Below are 13,217 nucleotides of genomic sequence, written 5' to 3'. Positions count from 1 at the left end.
AAGACTTCAGACATCCCTCCTAAGATGCTAGATCCGATGAAAGCTTCCCCTGCCCAACTGGGGCCCTGTCAAACCTGGTTCCCCTGCCCAGCAAGTTCCTTGCCTCAATGGAAAGCATGGCACCAGCAACCGCCATGGGTCTCCCCACATCACTAGGAATCAGCTCCGGGCTTCAGATCCGAGTGTTGCCACCTATGCAAGTATGGCAAGAGATTCCACCTAAACATCAGGAAAAACTTCCTGACCGTCAGGGCTGTTCGACAGTGGAATGCACTACCTCGGAGTGTGGTGGAGTCTCCTCCTTTGGAGGTTTTTTAAGAGAGGCTGGATGGCCATCTGACAGGAGTGCTTTGGTTGTGTGTTCCTGCATGGCAGGGGGTTGGACTTGATGGCCCTTGGGGGTCTCTTCCAACTCTTATTATTCTATGATTCTTGCTGAACCGTTTTCTTGTTTGCAGGGAGTTTTCTTTCTTTTTTTTAAATGCAGTGCTGGAATCTTCCATCTGGTGCACTACACTCTTCGGAGTCATTTTTCCTGCTTGCACGAACCAGGCGCCGGTTAGTGCCTGTGCAGCAATGTGGCTAACATCATTGAACCCACATCAGTTTCTGGTGCTCCTCCTCATTCCTGCGGTGGCCTTGTTACCGAGTGATGTTGCCTCAGACTTGCTGATCCGTTTACAGAAATCTAATGAGCCTGCTTTTGTCCCTTTTGTACAGATGTCCCTTACCTTCTGCAAATTGACTGGGAAATGAAACAAAATAGGAAAAGCCCTCTCCCTCTTCTGGTTTACTTAAGCATCTCTTTTCTGTTACACGGATGGGACGTTTCCTCAGGCAAATAGCAGTTTTAAAGGCAAAGTCCTAAGTACTGGCAGCAGAATGGGGGAAGCGAGGCCATTGGTGATACATGAGGAAAAAGGAAGATGGACACAGTTCTGCTTACACAAGGGCTGTGGCAACAGACGGTGCTTTAATAGGATTTTAAAAGAAATGACAGGATGCATGTGCAGCAGCGGAATACACAACAGAGGACTCACATGATTTTGTTTAATGTGAAACTGTGAAAAGAGCAGTACATGTGGAAACACAGTGCTTGTGCATGTGGAAAACGCCGTGGCACACAGCTACTTTCGTAGAGATAAGCAGATCGGAGCATTGGCAGTTCTGCTTGTGCATGGGCTGTCACAGAGGTGGAAATCTGACATGGACTCCAACTCTAAACAAGGTGGAACAAGCGGCACCACTTTTTAAGGGCATCTTGTGGGAAGCTTTCTGGGAAAGAACAGCATAGTGGTTAAGAGCAGGTGGATTCTAATCTGGAGAACCGGGTTCGATTCCCCACTCCTCCACCTGTGCAGCAGAGGCTTATCTGGTGAACCAGATGCGTTTCCGTACTCCTACGTTCCTGCTGGGTGACCTTGGGCTAGTCATTGGAACTCTCTCAGCCCCACCTACCTCACAAGGTGTCTGTTGTGGGGAGAGGAGGTGAAAGAGTCTCCTCACAGGAGAGAAAGGTGGGGTATAAATCCAAACTCATCTACAAAATGTTCAGGCCACCTTTCTGCCAGCGAGCTTGTAACGTGATAAATGGCTCCCTCCCCTCTCCCCCCATTTTATCCTCATGACAAAGACATAGTGTACATTAGTTAGTATCTGTGGGTCACTGAGGGCTAAGGTCACGCAGGGAGCTTCATGGTCGAACAGAGATTTCAACCTGTGCCTAGTCTAGCTGGTTCACATTCAATAATGGCATTCCCTGTAGTCCAAAGCGGTACAAAACTGACCTCTTCGTTTCGGGCTGCATACATAGATCAGTGCAGATGACCGTGGGATGTGCACAATAAGGAGCGAGCTAATAGACATCCATGCTTGTGTCTTATCCCACTGGGAGGTCATCTAAGATAGAGGTCTGCAACCTGCAGCTCTCCAGATGTTCATGGACTACAAATCCCATCAGCTACTGCCAATTGGCCATGCTGGCAGGGGCTGATGGGAATTGTAGTCCATGAACATCTGGAGAGCCGCAGGTTGCAGACCCCTGGAAGACCTTTGCTCATTACATCTCAGGCTAGCAAGGCCATGGGTAGCAAGGCCATGGTTAGCAAGGCCATGGGTAGCTCTATATCAACGTCCATCATTTGCGTAGACCTAGTTTGCAAAATTACTGCTCGGAACCCGCAAGCCAGGTGGGAGACCTCACGCGTGCCTAAGCTCTGGCTCTTCATCTGCCTTTGTCAATGGGGCAGAAAAGGCCTATCTTAGCAGCTTCCCCTTCTCAGCCCTCTATCCCCCTCCCCCTCGCCCCAGACAGCCCACCTGCTTCCTCTGTAGTTATTCTGTGCCCTTCACTTCCCCATTTTCTCAGTGCAGGGTGGATGGGGAGGTACCACCATTATGGGGGGCTAAGAAAGGACTCGAAAGTCAGACATGAAAAGGAGTCCCTGTGTTTGGAGGGCAAACAGGACTCTTTGTTCTTGCACAGTTCTTCCTTCATGCTAGAGACAGCTGCATTTCAGGGCTTAAACAGGGTGGGTTTGCTCTCTGGTTCTGGGTTTCAGATCCTGCGAGAAGTGGATGAGCGTGGAAAGAAAACAGTATTTGGGGAGATTGGCTGAGAGAGGCAGGGGTGTTATTCAGGACCAAGAGCACAAGTATTCTTTCTCTCTCTGTGCCCCTCCACACCTTTTCTGCCATGTAATTTCCATCTGGCCTTGGGCAAGTCTCACGCCCTCTTTCTGTAAAATGGGATGGATAAAGAAACTGCCTTCCAGACCAGTGGCAGAAATGACAGGTGAACATTCTGCAGTTTCAAGGGAGCCCCTGAAAGAAGGGTGAGGCAGATTTATGGAGTCCCATCCATGGCTAAGGGATGTGATAGTTAAACTGGAGGGAGTCAAGAGTAATGCATCCATAAGAAGGCCATATTTTGAAGACAAGCTTGAGAGCCGGCATGGTGTAGTGGTTAAGAGCAGGTCCGCTCTAATCTGGAGATCCATGTTTGGTTCCCCGCTCTGCCGCTTGAGCTGTGGAGGCTTATCTGGTGAATCAGATTAGCTTGTGCGCTTCAACGCACGCCAGCTGTATGGGTGACCTTGGGCTAGTCACAGTTCTTTGGATCTCTCTCAGCCCCACCTACTTCACAGGGTGTATGTTGTGAGTGGGGGGAAGGGAAAGGAGTTTGTAAGCTCATTTGATTCTCTTTACAGGAAAGGGGGGGATATAAATCCAACTCTTCTTCTTTGAGCATGCTCTTTTCTCCCTGCGCTTCTTGTGATCTTCCCGGAATCATCTTCCTGGCTCTTTCCAGAAACAACTGGGTCTGTTCTCTGGCTACCAGGGGCCTGCAACCTGTGGCTCTCCAGATGTTCATGGACTACAATTCCCATCAGCCCCTGCCAGCATGGCCAATTGGACATCTGGAGAGCCGCAGGTTGCAGACCCCCCTAAACCTTACTTCAAATGGCACATAAGGAGGGTGGTGATACATTGGCTCACTCGTGGTCGCCTGTGGCCCAGGAGGTGACCGGTGTCACCTCTTGGGCTTATGTCAGGCCCAAACCACCCCTGTGTGACCATGGTGGTGGTGCAGGCCCAGAGGATGACATGGAAGGATCCCCAAAGACATTGAAGGGTCGCCAGAAATGAGGCTGTTGACTTGGTGGAAGTTTGTTCTGGCTCAGCAAGGCGATATTTGCATGTAGATATTTCCACAAGGTCTGGGGATGGCTATCGGTGTGGTTGGCTTGAGAAAGACGGGACAGATTTCATGGGAGAGGGGACTGTGTATGGTTGATGGTGAAGGGCACCCTCCATGCTCAGAATTGGTGTGCCTCTGAAGGGGGGCGGGGGTGAGCTGTTCCTTGTATGCCATTTTTGTGGACTTTCTAGACACAAAAGAAAAGTTGGTTTGGATACCACCACCCCTTTCCTCTACCATTAAGGAGTTGCCTGCAATCACCTTCCCTCCCCCACAGCAGGCACTTGTGAAGTAGGTGGGGCTGACAGAGTTCTGAGAAAACTGTGACTAGGTAACCCAGTAGGCTTCATGTGTAGGAATGGGGAATCAAACCCAGATTAGAGTCCACCCCTCTTGACGGCTATGCCATGCTGGCTCTCCCTGGCTGGCAGGACCACCGTTGGCCCTGCAATTTTGGACGAGGTGGCTTTTGGCTCGATCCAGAAAGCCTGTAGCTTTTTTTTCCCCATGACGTTGCTGAAACAAAGCAGCGACCGGACAAACAAAATGTCGTTCTTTCACTCAAGCGGCCAGCTTTTCTTCCAAAGCTCGCTCTGGTAACTTGCAAGCAAATTTGCTATCGTTTTCTTGGTGGCTTTTAAAAAAAAAAACACTTCATGGGCAGAAGGGACAGGAAGGCCCCACCCTCCTCCAGTAGCACCGATCAAGATAAAGAGCTGCCCGGAAGGGGAAGATAGCGGGGATGGCTCTAACACAAAGGGGAACCGAGTGTCGTGAGCCTGAGCCCAGTTCCAGCCCTCTCAGCTTTCTTGCCTTAGAAAGCTCTGGGCGAGGAGCCACCCCGCCCAGCCCTTCTGTTTGTAGCCTGCTGCCTTATCAAGCCAGCTCCGGCTCCCATCTTCTTCCTTCTTCGCCCTTCTCTGTATCCCTGCCCGCCGAGTCCTCAACTCTCAATTGCCTCCACTAGAACCCCTGTTTGCCCCAGTTGCTTTTAGCAGTCCCAAGTATCTCGCTTGCCCTCTTTGACCTACAGGACCCTTATTCTCCCCCTTTCCCCCATCTGAGTCTGGTGTGTGCACATCTGTCTTCCTGCTGGGGTGCTGAGCTGTGACTTCCCATGGTCGAGTGTATGTGGCTGGGGGAGGGTGGGGTGGGGGTGGGGGGTAGGCCGGTTCCAGCGCTGCATGGATTGCCTTATATGGGCAGAAACGCACTCAGGGTGGGGGAAGGGAGGGCGAAGCCTTGGCGCCATTTTGCGAGACAGGATGTGGTTGGCTGTGGCTTTTACTGCTGATACAAAAGACATCTAGTTATGTGCTGGGAGGGAGGGGGCAGTTGTCACCTGTAGGCGCCGTATACTCAGTGACCCGTTCTGAAAGTCTCCTGGTGGGTTTTTTTTTTGGTGGGGGGGAGTGGGGGTTGGTCCGCTGCACCTTCTTTGAAAGTCCACGCGATGCCAGCGGGCAATGGATGAATTACACACACAGTTCAGAGACTGGGGCGCTGAGTTTGAGTTACGACTGCAGTTTTCTGCTGGGCACCACAACAGTTTGGGACTCTTTAGTTTGGAGAGAAGACTTCTGAGGGGGGATATGATTGAAGTCTATAAAATTATGCATGGGGTAGAAAATGTTGACAGAGAGACATTTTCCTCTCTTTCTCACAATACTAGAACCAGGGGGCATTCATTGAAAATGCTGGTGGGGAGAATTAGGACTAATAAAAGGAAACACTTCTTCACGCAACGTGTGGTTGGTGTTTGGAATATGCTGCCACAGGAGGTGGTGATGGCCACTAACCTGGATAGCTTTGAAAGGGGCTTGGACAGATTTATGGAGGAGAAGTCGATCTATGGCTACCAATCTTGATCCTCTTTGATCTGAGATTGCAAATGCCTTAACAGTCCAGGTGCTCGGGAGCAACAGCCGCAGAAGGCCGTTGCTTTCACATCCTGCATGTGAGCTCCCAAAGGCACCTGGTGGGCCACTGCGAGTAGCAGAGAGCTGGACTAGATGGACTCTGATCTGATCCAGCTGGCTTGTTCTTATGTTCTTATGTTCTTAGTTGTGTTTGGAGATTCGTTCGGGTGGCTGGGGTTTTTTTTTGGGGGGGGGGGGTTCCCCAAAAAATAAGAACATAAGAACAAGCCTGCTGGATCAGTCCAGAGTCCATCTAGTCCAGCACTCTGCTGCTCGCAGTGGCCCACCAGGTGCCTTTGGAAGCTCACATGCAGGATGTGAAAGCAATGGCCTTCTGCTGCTGCTGCTCCCGAGCACCTGGTCTGCCAAGGCATTTGCAATCTCAGATCAAGGAGGATCAAGATTGGTAGCCATAGATCGACTTCTCCATAAATTTGTCCAAGCCCTTTTTAAAGCTAAAAGTATGTGTAGATGTCCATCACAATCATGCGGAGAGGTTCTCTTCGGACACAAACACAAGTCAAACTTGCCCTACACTGTCCTTTTATTGAGGCAGACTCTCACCTGGAGATTGGTGAGCTCAGAAAACGATGACTGGCAAAAGTGTGCTGAAGTGGCCACAAGCACATGGTTATAACACACACCCACCTGCTCCAGGGCTACTAAAGGATTGGGATAGAATCATAGAGTTGGAAGAGATCCCAAGGACATAAGTCCAACCTCCTGCAATGCAGGAACACACAATCAAAGCACTAATTCTGGGGACCTGATCGCTACCCTGGGTGCCATTGGGGAGTAGCAGTGGTCAACCTATTCTAACTAAGCCTGTTGTTTGTTTGTTTTTTCTGAATGGGGGGCAGATGGCAGAATGAAATGCAAAAGGAAAGCCAAAGGGAATCCTTCTGAGTCCTATAATAGCTCCCAGGGGCCTTGAGGTACACACCTGTAGTTATACCTGCAAAACTCAGTGCCAAAGATAGCAGTTCACGCACGGTGTGCAACAGGTGTGCATAGGGTGGAGGGGAAAGGGAGAAGAAACTTCTCACTACTGGGATGGGGGAAAGAGATATCTGCAAGGTCCAGTGCCCATCTTCTGTGTGAGAACCTCATTGCCTTGGATTTTTCTTTGTTCTTTCACTCATCCAGTGTGGCCCCAATCAGACCACGCGTATGATGATATCACTGAGTTCTTTTGCTGCCTTAAGCTAAGAAGTGACCTTCGGCGATAAACCTGAAACATTTTGCTGTTAGAAGAAGAAGAAGACTTGGATTTATATTCCCCCTTTCCTGTAAGGAGACTCAAAGGGTCTTACAAACTCCTTTCCCTCCCCCCTCACAACAAACACCATGTGAGGTAGGTGGGGCTGAGAGAGCTCCAAAGAACTGTGATTTGTCCAAGGCCACCCAGCTGCCATGTGTTAGCGTGCACAAGCTAATCTAGTTCACCAGATAAGCCTCCACAGCTCAAGTGGCAGTGCGGGGAATTAAACCTAGTTCTCCAGATTAGAGTTCACCTGCTCTTAACCACTACACCACACTGCCTCTGCCAAGTTACCAAAGTAACTGTGCTGCAAAAGGGTGTTTAAGCATCCTTCGCAACTTTTCAGAGAATGTGGTGTGTGTGTGTGTGTGTGTTTCCTTCCAGTGTGCATCCAGCCACCAGAAAAAAAATTGTTTTCACTGTAGGGCCTCCTTCAGATAAAAAAATCATAAGATAAGCTCCTCTGTGGTCTTCTCAAGGATCCAGCACCACGAAAACAACTCCTGTTCTTAAATTCGGTACAAACTGTTCTTAAATTCAGTATGAAATTCAGTCCTGGCCTAACTTTTTAGAGAGTCACTCAGTTCTGTGCACCGATTCATCCAGTTCCGTAATCAGAGGTCATAAAGACAATTTAATTTTGACCAAATGGTACATGCAACCTGGTCTTTGGGGAGTTGAGACTCAACCAATTCTCTTGCCAAGTCACAGAAGTGTGGCCCAACAGAGAGCGAGCCAAGGTATGAAGGGGCTCTTCATTCCCAGCCATTGGAATGTGAGCGGGAATGGGCATTAATTCTTGGACCTGGAACAGGAGGCAGTGATGGATCGCATTTCTTTAAAGAAGAGAATTGGGATTTATACCCTGCTTTTCTCAGCCATAAAGTGGTCAAAGCAGCTTACAAACTCCTCCCCTCCTCTGAACAAACACCTTGTGAGGTAGGAGGGGCTGAGAGAGTCATGAGGGAACTTTGACTAGCAGGAAAACAAATCCAGCTCACCAGATAATGTGCTCCTCATGTGGAGGAGGGGGGAATCAAACCCTGGTTCTCCGGATTAGAGTCCACTACTTTTAACAATGACACCACGCTGGCTCTCTGGCTGACAGCATACCTTGAGCTGGACATGAGGGTGTGAGGGTTTGCAATGGGCCAACTCTGAAAAAAATATTCTGTGATCTTCTGAAGCACGCAGAATTCTTTGTCAGGCAAGCCCCACAGGAAACCTGTGTGTTTTGAAAACTTGCCTGGCATTTTTGTTTTTTCAGCTGAACTACACCAGGGGGTTCATCAAAATCACAGTTTTGTCTATACCTTCTGAACTTTTAACTTTGAAAAGGAGCAGGTTCCTGCTCTGAGAAGTATGAGGTCACACACCAAACCCGTTCTGCTTAACATCTCTGGCGTTTTTACTGTTTAAAGAGATTCATGGGCACACTCTTGTTGCAAACTTTGGTCTGTAGTTTACGGGATCCATTCTATCCTCTTTTTTGTAGAATGGAATTACAATTGCTGTATTCCATCCAGCTGGTATCCTGCCTGTTTCATCTATATATGTAAATAATGAAGCTAGAAATGGCGCCCACCACTCCATATTTGCTTTGAGGAGTTCCGAAGAAATGCCATCAAGAACAGGGGCTTTTCTGTTTTTTAGTTGGTTTATAAGAGACTTCGTCTCTCTGGGGGCCATTTTGTCAAACTTTCTAAATTTGAAATCAGATGACCATCTTCTGTGCTATAATACAGGGATTGGAAATAAGAGACCCACTTTTCTGATGGTATATTCACTGCTAATGGGGATATTGCTTTTTTCTCATCCTCTGCAAGGTAGCACAGTATTATCCATGTATTTCCGATGTGGGAGACGACTTGATGCCAAGTTACCACCCAGATTCATATCACAGAATTCTGGCTCATTCTGTAGCCATTGTGTTACTGTTCTTACACATCTAGATTGTGCAAAGACACTAAGAAGATGGGGTTTTTTAAATTTACTCATACTCTCATTCCTTCCCTTCTTCCATTAAATTTCACTTGATGGTCTCTTCTCCCTTTCCCCTTCAGAACAATGCAGCAGCTGCACCAGAAAAATCTGTGCAGGACTTGGGCCATCCGTTGCTATTTTGGCTAAGAAACTGAGCTGTTAAGGTCCTAGGTTCACATTTGGTCTCTTCTCTAGACTCACCAAGGTGATTTTTATTGTGTTGTACTGATAAGTGCACTGTCGATCTTCATAAAATCATAGAGTTGGAAGAGACCCAAAGGGCCATCAAGTCCAGGAACACACAATCAAAGCACTCCTGACAGATGGCCATCCAGCCTCCAAAGGAGATTCGACCACTCTCCGAGGCAGTGAATTCCACTGTCGAACAGCCTTTACTGTCAGGAAGTTTTTCCTGATGTTTGGGTGGAATCTCTTTTCCTTCACCTTGAACCCATTCCTCCTGGTCCTAGTCTCTGAGGCAGCAGAAAACAAGCTTGCTCCCTCACCCACAGGACATTCTTTCAAATATCTAAACGTGGCTGTCATGTCAGCTCTTAACCTTCTCTTCACCAAACTAAACATCCCCAGCTCCCCAAGTTTCTCCTCGTAGGGCAGGGATTCCAGACCTTCTACCATTTTGGTTGCCCTCCTCTGGACATGTTCCAGTTTGTCAGTATCTTTCTTGAATTGTGGTGCCCAGAACTGTACACAATATTCCAGGTAACGGATGAAAAGACAGGGAATAAATATACTGGAAGCTCCACTGTGCTCTTCTTTGGAGCTTCTTGGGGATGTTTGTTGGGCTGGACGGGGTCTCTGGTGTGAGGTAGCAATACGGCTCTTGCCTCTAAGTATACACAGTCTTGAGGAGCTCAAGAGTGGCATTCCAGACTGCTGCCGATCCTGCAAGGAAGGCTGAGAGAGCAAAACTTTCCCTCGACTTCCCAGCGAGCTACAAATTCAAATCCTTCCTCAGGAGAGACTTGCTCTTATGCCCTGCCTTGACTACTGTAGAGAGCCTGAATTAATATATCAAGCAGACACACAAATGTGCTCGTCTTGGAATATTTCACCCTAATTTGGAAGCTGGTGTGCCCCAGCAGTTAAGAAAATGAGCCATGATCGAAAATACTCTCTCCTCCTGTTTAAACGCCACAGGCTCTCTGAGTGGCCTCAGGCAAGCCGTTCTCAGTCCCTTCTCCCCATCTTCAATATGGGAGTAATAACAGCAGCTTACCTCAGGGTAGTAGTAAAGACTACAGTTATGAAGCAAGATGAACACGGAAAGATTCAATATGTTCCACCAGTCATGGAGAGAAACAAACCCTGTCACGTACTACAGCGAACATGTGCCTATCCTGCCTGCATGCAGAAACGTCTGTAAGAAAGAGCCAGTGTGCATTGACTCGTAAATGAAACTGGGGACCGGTACCAGGACAAACGTGGGGTTTGTATGACATGTTCAGCTATATATGCTTTGACTGTAAACAGAATTACTCAGCGTACGCACAAAGAACAATGAAATGTCCACTGTCCACAGACTGTATGTGTGTTCATCCTCATTTGTGAAAAGGGTTACAGACGGCTAAGGAAGACCATGAACTCCAGTCCTTTTAACTTCTAGAAATCCTCTTGGTTTCTGAGGTTTCACTAGGCCAGGGGTCTGCAACCTGCGGCTCTCCAGATGTTCATGGACTACAAATCCCATCAGCCCCTGCCACCATGGCCAATTGGCCACGGTGGCAGGGGCTGATGGGAATTGTAGTCCATGAACATCTGGAGAGCCGCAGGTTGCAGACCACTGCACTAGGCGCTTATTTTTTGCAGCCCGAACATCTTAGAGCCAGCATGGTGTGGTGATAAAGAGCAGCAGACTCTAATCTGGCGAACTGGATTTGTTTCCCCTGCGGGTGACCTGGGGCCAGTTTGCTCAGAATTCTCCCAGCCCACGTAGAGGCAGGCAATGGCCAACTACCTCTTGCCTTGAAAACCTTAGGGGGTTATTATAAGTCAGTTGTGACTTGATGGCATTTCACGACCAAATAATCTTGCTCCTTGGGAGCTGGGGAGGAAAGCCGAGCTTCTTCCCAAATGCTGCACCTGACGTGAAATTCTGTGCTTGCATAACGTGGTTTGCGATTGGCCTTTCATTTTCATATCGTTTCAGTGCTGCAGGCTTGCCTTTTGGGCGAACGGCAGTTTCAGCTGCTTGTTTTCTCGTATACAGCCCAGCAACTGGTTTTCAAATAAAAAACAGTCACACGCACACACGCACACACGAAGCTGTAGCCACGCAGTGAGCGTTTTGACGCATGCAAGAAAAAAGCCCAGCTAATGAAAACCAAACCCTTTCCCCCGTACACATTGTGAGCCGTTTCCCTCCCCTAGCTGGAGCTGCAGCTCCCGCTGCAGCTTTTCCGCGACACGGTTGATTCGAAACCAGACCAACGTCTTCTACCCCGCATGGCTTTGTAGCGCGAAGCCGACCGCACCGCTTCACGACTGACGGCAGTGTCACAAAGAGTCGACAGCTCCCCCCACCACCACAGAAGGACTCGACTCGGGCCTCAATACTGCAGTCAAAAAATCCAACGCTGAAAATATGGAAGGAAGGGTGCACAATTGCCGAACAGGCATATGGTTTCACACTGACCTCTCGCCGTTAACCCATTCAGGCTGCCTGTACTGGGCTCAAAATTGTTGCGGTGCATCGACAGCATGGATTTCGAGTGAGGAGGAAGCCCAACCCCCATGGTAATTCTCACTGGACCCAAGTCAGATCTTTTCTGAGTTCAGCCTGCAGCATCCTGACAAACCACTTGCCCCACTTCATAAACCCCTAACATTTTTTCTGCCAGAGGACAGGAGCACATATGGTTTAAATGGTAAAAAGAATGAGTTTTCTCATTGGACAGCATCAGGTCTTAGGGAAAACCATTCTCTGCCTGAGATTCTAGAGCAGGGGTGGCCAACCTATGGCACTTCAGATGTTCATGGACTGCAATTGGCCATGCTGGCAGGGGCTGATGGGAATTGTAGTCCATGAACATCTGGAGAGCCGCAGGTTGGCCACCCGTCGTAGACCATCAACAGTGCATTTAGCTGGACTAGTGGTCAGCTTTATTATGAGAGGCAGATTCATAGATTCATCCTAGCCCTAGATCCCTTCCACTGCATGTGACTCACACACATCTTGCATCCATTTTTACCACATTTCTATTTCCCCCTTTCGAGGAGTTCTGGGCAGCAGATATAGGGCTGTCCTGGCTGGTTTCCACACAAACCTTGTAAGAGGAATGCTAGGCTGAGTGTCAAATGGTTAGACGTGCTTTCTGAGGGATTTGAACTCGGGGCGAACACTACCCTCGACACCAAGCACGCTTCCCAATTTTCCTTTGTTTGAAAAAGTGCGCCCTCTGGTGGCCAGCCCCATTCCATGCACGGTCTCTAAACCATCCCTTCAGGGGATGCTGTGCTAGTTTCCTGTTCACGGAATTATTAACGGAGGGAAGCTGAGAAACTTGTGACTGCTCATTGCATTCAATAACAGAACTGATTTCTAAGGGGTGAATGTGGCCTCTCCCTAACTGGAGATCATCAAGCTTTGGGTCTGAAATGAGTAGGGGGGGGGGGGGGGGCGGGACTTTTTGACCTAGAGCAGCGATGGCGAACCTTTTTGAGACCGAGTGCCCAAACTGCAACCCAAACCCGACTTATTTATCGCAAAGTGCCAACACGGCAATTTAACCTGAATGCTGAGGTTTTAGTTTAGAAAAAACCAGTTGGCTCCCTCTTCCCCTATCCCACCCGCTTGAGCAGGGGCCAGCCTGCTCTAGCCTGTAGCAAGTTCCACATGTACCGCTCTGTGCCTCTCTAGCACAGGGGTCAGCGACCTTTACCATTCAAAGAGCCATTTAAACCCATTTTCCACAGCCCCGAAGATCTACCGAGCCGGAGAGGCGGCTCCACACAGAGCCGCCTCCGGTCCGGCCCCTCAACTCACCTTTCCTTCCAGTGCTGGGAGGGGGGGGCCTCTGGGCAGGGAAACCCCCTCTGCCCAACAGAGCAGGCAGCCGCCTGCTCCATGGGGCAGAGGGGGGATGGTGGCTGCGGCCTGCCCGGTGCTGCCGCCTCTCACATTGCAGGAGGCAGTGGCACTGGGCAGAGGGGGGATGGTGGCTGGGGGGATGGCGGCTGCTCTGGAGGGACATGCCCATGCTACCCTCTGACCTCCAGGCCACGCAGAGCTGCAGTATAAGGCTGAAAGAGCCGCATGCGGCTCTGGAGCCGTGGGTTGCAGACCCCTGCTCTAGCATCTCTGCCTCCTCTGCGCCCCCCCCCCCCTCGGGCAACA

Source organism: Sphaerodactylus townsendi, linkage group LG15 (assembly GCF_021028975.2).
Source record: "Sphaerodactylus townsendi isolate TG3544 linkage group LG15, MPM_Stown_v2.3, whole genome shotgun sequence".
NCBI lineage: Eukaryota > Metazoa > Chordata > Lepidosauria > Squamata > Sphaerodactylidae > Sphaerodactylus > Sphaerodactylus townsendi.
Note: the sequence above shows the minus strand (reverse complement) of the source record.